The following is a 5,450-nucleotide window of genomic DNA, read 5'->3' as shown; positions in this document are numbered from 1 at the left end:
AAGAAAGATCTCCAAGATACCACATAAAACAGGAAGATCCCAAGCCTATAAACAAAAGTTGTCTTGGACCCTTCACCCAGATTCCCCATCTTCTCTCCTTATGGTCCCTTCTCCACCTTATGCTGAACTCTAGATCCAGAACACTGACTGCCAGCCTGCCTTCAGCTCTCTGGACAAGGTTTTACATGTGGTCTCTCTCACGGACTCTGGCAACTGCTCTGCCTTCAGATCTTCACTAGCTAAGGGTGTCCTTCTGGCTCCATTGCCCAGCAACTGGTCATCCTGATCAAGCCCTTACTTTTCAAAGTAAAGGAGAGATGTTGCTGATATTTCAGAATGTAAAGTATGCCTCGAAGAAACCAAGTACTCAAGACATTAATGCAGAAATCCAGCTCTATATGGGTAAGGGATTAATTTAATTTTATTATCAACTTAATTGGAAAAAAAAGGAAATAAAAATTAAAGTAATAATAAGACAATATCTTTCATCCCAAAATTTGACCAAAATTTAAAAGACTGATAAAATAAGGGGTCTATGAAAATATAAAGCATTCACATACATTAATCTGAGAGACTATGAATTGGTATGGCATTTTTGGAACAGAATTTCAGTAATATTTGTAAAAATTTTCAGTCTTCACACTTTGCCCACTTTAATCAAATTTACACTTTGCTATGTCTTTCCCATAAGAAAGCATGCATATTTACCCAAGATTCCATGTTCAAAGATGTTGATTTCAGTCCTGTTAATCATACCAACAAATGGGAAGTGATTTTTATGTCCATTAGGAGGAGAATGGTTCAATTAATTATCACATAAACATAGGTAGGATAATCCTCACCTGTTCCTCTTTTTGGAGGGCAGATTGGAACATGATGATATGTGATTAACGTTTGTGTGTAATCAAAACTTACAACACTTTGATTGCTTCTGATTCTCCCTGATCTCTCATTCAAATGGCCAACAGGTACATGAAAAGATGCTCAATATCACTAATCATCAGAGAAATGAAAATCAAAACCACAATGAGCTATCACCTCACATCAGTTAGGATGATTATTAAAAAAAAAAAAAGAGGGGCCAGTGTGTTGCTGAGTGGTTAAGTTTGTGCGCTCCGCTTTGGAGGCCCAGGGTTTCCCTGGTTCAGATCCTGGGTGCAGACCTAGCACTGCTCATCAAGCCATGCTGAGGCAGCATCCCACACAGCACAACCAGAAGGACATACAACTAGAATATACAACTATGTAGTGGGGGGCTTTGGGAAGAAGAAGGAGGAGGAGGAGGAGGAGAAGAAGAAAGGAAGATTGGCAACAAATGTTAGCTCAGGTGCCAACCTTAACAAAAAAAGATAATTAAGTGTTGGCGAGGATGTGGAGAAACTGAACTCTTCTAGACTGTTGGTGGGAATGTAAAATGGTACAGCCACTACAGAAAACGGTATGAAGTTTCCTTAAAAAATTAAAAATAGAGCTGCCATATGATCTAGCAATCTCATTTCTGGGTACATACTCAAAAGGATGGAAATCAAGACCTAGGAGCAATATCTGCATTCTCATGTTCCTTGCAGCACTGTTTACAACAGCTAAGTTATGGAAAGAACCCAAATGTCCATCAAAGATAAATAGATAAAGAAAATGTGGTATAGATATAAATATAGATATACACACACAGTGGAATATTATTCAGCCTTAAAAGAGGAAATCCTGCCATTTGCAACCTGAAGGATATTATGCTAAGTGAACAAAGCCAGTCATAGAAGGACAAATACTGCATGGTTCTATTTCTATGTGGTACCTAAAATCATCAAACTCATAAAAGCAGAGAACAGAACTGTGGTTACCAGGAACTGGGGGAGGGGAAAATGGGAAGTCGTTCAATTGGTATAAAGGTTCAGATATGCAAGATAAATTAGTTCTAGAGATCTACTGCACAGCATAGTGCCTATAGTTAACAATACTGTATTATGCACTTAAAGTTTTTTTAAGAGAGTAGATCTCATGTTAAGTATTTTTACCATGAAAGAAAAAACCCAAAGGGATACAAGGAAGCTTTAGGAGGTTAGGGATGTCTGTTACCTTCATCATGGGTGATGATTTCACAGGTGTATACATATGCCCAAACTCATGAAATTGTATATACTAAATCTGTGGAGTTTTTTGTATATCAATTATATTTCAATAAACCTGCTTTACAAAAAAGAATTCTAGAAAGTAGTTAAAAGAGTCTAATGGATCTATATGTTCTCTCATGGAAATATCCTGCATTCATTTTATTAAGTGACAAGTTCAAGAGGTAGAACAATATGTACATTGCTAATCATGTAAGTTAAAAATTAATATATTTTTTGAGCCAGCCCTGATGGCCTAGTGGTTAAAGTTTGGTGCACTCTGCTTTGGCGGCCTGCGAATGGTTCCCAGCCTTGGAGCCACACCACTCCTCTGTCAATAGCCATGCTGTGTCAGTGGTTCACATAGAGGAACCAGAAGAACTTACAACTAGAATATACAACTATGTACTGGGGCTTTGGGGAGGTAAAAAATAAAAAAATAAAAAACAGGAAGATTGGCAACAGATGTTAGCTCAGGGCGAACGTTTCCCAGAAAAAAAAAATTATATATTTTTATAGCATACTTATTTATGAAAAAGCCTCAGATTAGCTTTAAAATGACACACACCAGATTGTTAATTGTGGTTACCTCTGAGGAAGGGGCTGAATTTTGAGGAAAAGGGGAAATTGTAATTTATCTGTATGTTAGAATTTTTTTGCAACAAGAATATATGTTCTATGACCTTTGTAATTAAAATATTTAAATACATCTAGCCACAAAAATGGTAGCTGTGCATTAGTCAAATAAAGTAACTGCTGGCTGATGCAATAGACAAAATCTGCAAACCTACAATGGCTTAAAACAACCAAAGTTTATGTCTCATACGCATAAAATCTGATGTGGGTGGGCAGGGGCCTCCACTGTCAGATGACCCAGATATCCAGGCTGCTCCCATCAAGTGGTTCCAACTCCTCAACAAGGGATCTTTGTGTTTGCTGCTGAATGGAACAGAAAGCATGCAGGTGGCACAGTGGCTTTTAAATACCTTGGCCTGGAGGTGACAAACATGGTTTCTGTTCATATTTCAGTGTCTGTGTAGTCACATGACCCTTCCTCAGTACAAGTGGACTGGGAATGTAATCTCCCCATGAGCTGAGGAAGGAGAGCTAGACACCATGTGGATGAACACTTGCAGTCTCTCCCCAAAACCGTTACATAGTAGGTGCTCAATAAAAGAGCACCTATTAGAATTTATATGAAAACAACCCTCTTCATTTCTTGGAGGAGCTTCTAAGGAGGTCAGTTTGTCTTGCAATTCTCCAACTTTTTTTCCAAGCCTGCTATGTGGGAGGTGCTTTCAAACCCTGGATCGCATTTAATTTTCAAAAGGACCCTGTAAAATCTCTGTGGGGAGAGCTCACGTTTTTCACTCAATAGCACGTTCCTAACTCACCTTTGAAATAAATTCTAGAGTCTCAATAGGGTGAGAATGTTCTTCTATTGATGCACAGTAAAAACCTTAACTTGTGAGTCCCAGCAACTCTCAGCATGATTGAACATACAAGAGTGTCATTAGGCACAAGGAAAAACCAGATTTTCCTCTGGGTCAATTACTGAGATAAGAGGCAGCAGAAGGATGGCAAATTATTTTAATCTTTGCTATTCAAAGATAGTATGTCTGCCAAGAAACCATTTTTCCCCGCTTAGAGCAACTCCGGGGTTCTGAGGCATTCAGCCTCAGTAGATGTTTGCTACACAGTGATTCCATGGTCTTTCCTCTTCTCCGACTTATGAGGGGGGCTTTGGTTATTGACCATCGAGGTAAGCTCACTCATTGGTTTGTGTGTTCCGTGGCCAGTCTCAAATAACACACTCCTTTAAAATCCTACTAACAATATCTGGGCTGTTTACAACACCCCCTGTCTAACTTCAATTACATCCCAAGAGCCAGTATATTCTGTAAGAAATAAGGCTCTAATCACCAGCTCATTTGGAATACACTTTGAGACTGTTGTAGAGATGTGGGGTGGAGGAGTGGGGCTGTGGTAAACAGGTATCTAAACTTCACTGTCAACAGTCTCACCAAGAGGAATGGAACATCCAAGGCACACCTGCAGAGAGTTGGAATGCTTCAATCAAGGGGAGGGCAGGTGATTCTGGACTGCCTTTGTCACAGGAAGCAGAGCGCAGCCTCCAGAGGACACAGCGAAGAGCTGGTCAGCATATGAGGCTCCAATTTGGACAGGAGGGCACACGGGGGAAGACCCAGGGGACAAGAGCTGTAATTCAGGAAAGTGCTAGTACAGGCCTTGTGCCAGCACCTGGGCAGAGTCAGCTGTCCAGGCTGCCTTGGGCTAGGGACAAGAGGATCCTCAGCAAATGAAGCCCACAGACAGTCCCCAAGCTGTGCTTTATTCTCATATTCACCTTCCTTCATCAGCACTGCTTTTGGTACCTTGGCTAGAGAGTCCTGTTTTTTAATTGCCTGCGATACATCTTGGAGTAGTGAGAATAGAAAATGAAGAGATGGAAGGTCCGCCTCATGCTGGAGGAGTGGAAAAGTGTGGGGTCTAGAAAAATTTGGACCTGGGGTCTAGTCCCAGCTCTTTCGTTTATCAGCCATATGAACTTGAGAAAATCACAAGTTCTTCATCTGTGAAGTATGTCTGATAAGTTCTATCTTGTAGGACTGTTGGAATATTCGTAATGGATATGGAGCACTTGGCAGAGTCATTGGAAAATATTGGTCTTTAATGAATGGCAGTTATCATAGGATTTTTTTGTTTTCTTTAGATTGGCACCTGAGCTAACACCTGTTGTCAATCTCTTCTTCTTTTCCTCCCCCTCCCCCTCCCCCTCCCCCTCCCCCTCCTCCTCCTTCTTCTTCTTCTTCCTCCCCAAAGCCCCCCAGTACATAGTTGTATATTCTAGTTGTGAATGCCTCTAGCTGTGCTGTGTGGGACGCCACCTCAGCATGGCTTGATGAGCCGTGCCGTGTCCGCGCCCAGGATCCAAACCGGTAGAAACCCGGGCCGCTGAAGCAGAGCGTGCGAACTGAACCACTTGGCCACGGGGCTGGCCCCTGATTTTTTCTTTTTTTAAACCGCAGTTGATAATACCTTCGCCTCGGGGGGGAGGATTTATTTTTTATTAATTCAGGAGATATCACAGAACATGCAGCTTTCTAGGGCAAATGACACCAAATTAGCCCATAATGCTCCTTAGCAAGTAAAACTAAATAAATTTTCCCCCATTTGAGGATAGGTTACTTAATTTGAGTGAGGAGAGTCTTTCCCAGTTGAATGCAACTCAGATGTCCTAGAATTTGTGTCAAAGACTAATACCTTCCTTCCCAGGTGCCTTTTCATCCAAACCACCCCTATTTTCATTCATTTCATCAC

The 5,450-nt window shown here is 41.0% G+C and overlaps 1 non-coding gene across 1 annotated transcript; it reads left to right on the top strand.

Annotated features, from left to right (window-relative positions):
• Positions 1-820: 820 nt before the first annotated feature.
• On the top strand, positions 821-936 carry LOC111771690 (U8 small nucleolar RNA). Its single transcript, XR_002805617.1, has one exon. It is a non-coding gene; the product is annotated as a U8 small nucleolar RNA (small nucleolar RNA).
• Positions 937-5,450: the final 4,514 nt, after the last annotated feature.

Source organism: Equus caballus, chromosome X (genome assembly GCF_041296265.1).
Source record: "Equus caballus isolate H_3958 breed thoroughbred chromosome X, TB-T2T, whole genome shotgun sequence".
Lineage (NCBI taxonomy): Eukaryota > Metazoa > Chordata > Mammalia > Perissodactyla > Equidae > Equus > Equus caballus.
This window is presented reverse-complemented; position numbering and strand designations above follow the sequence as displayed.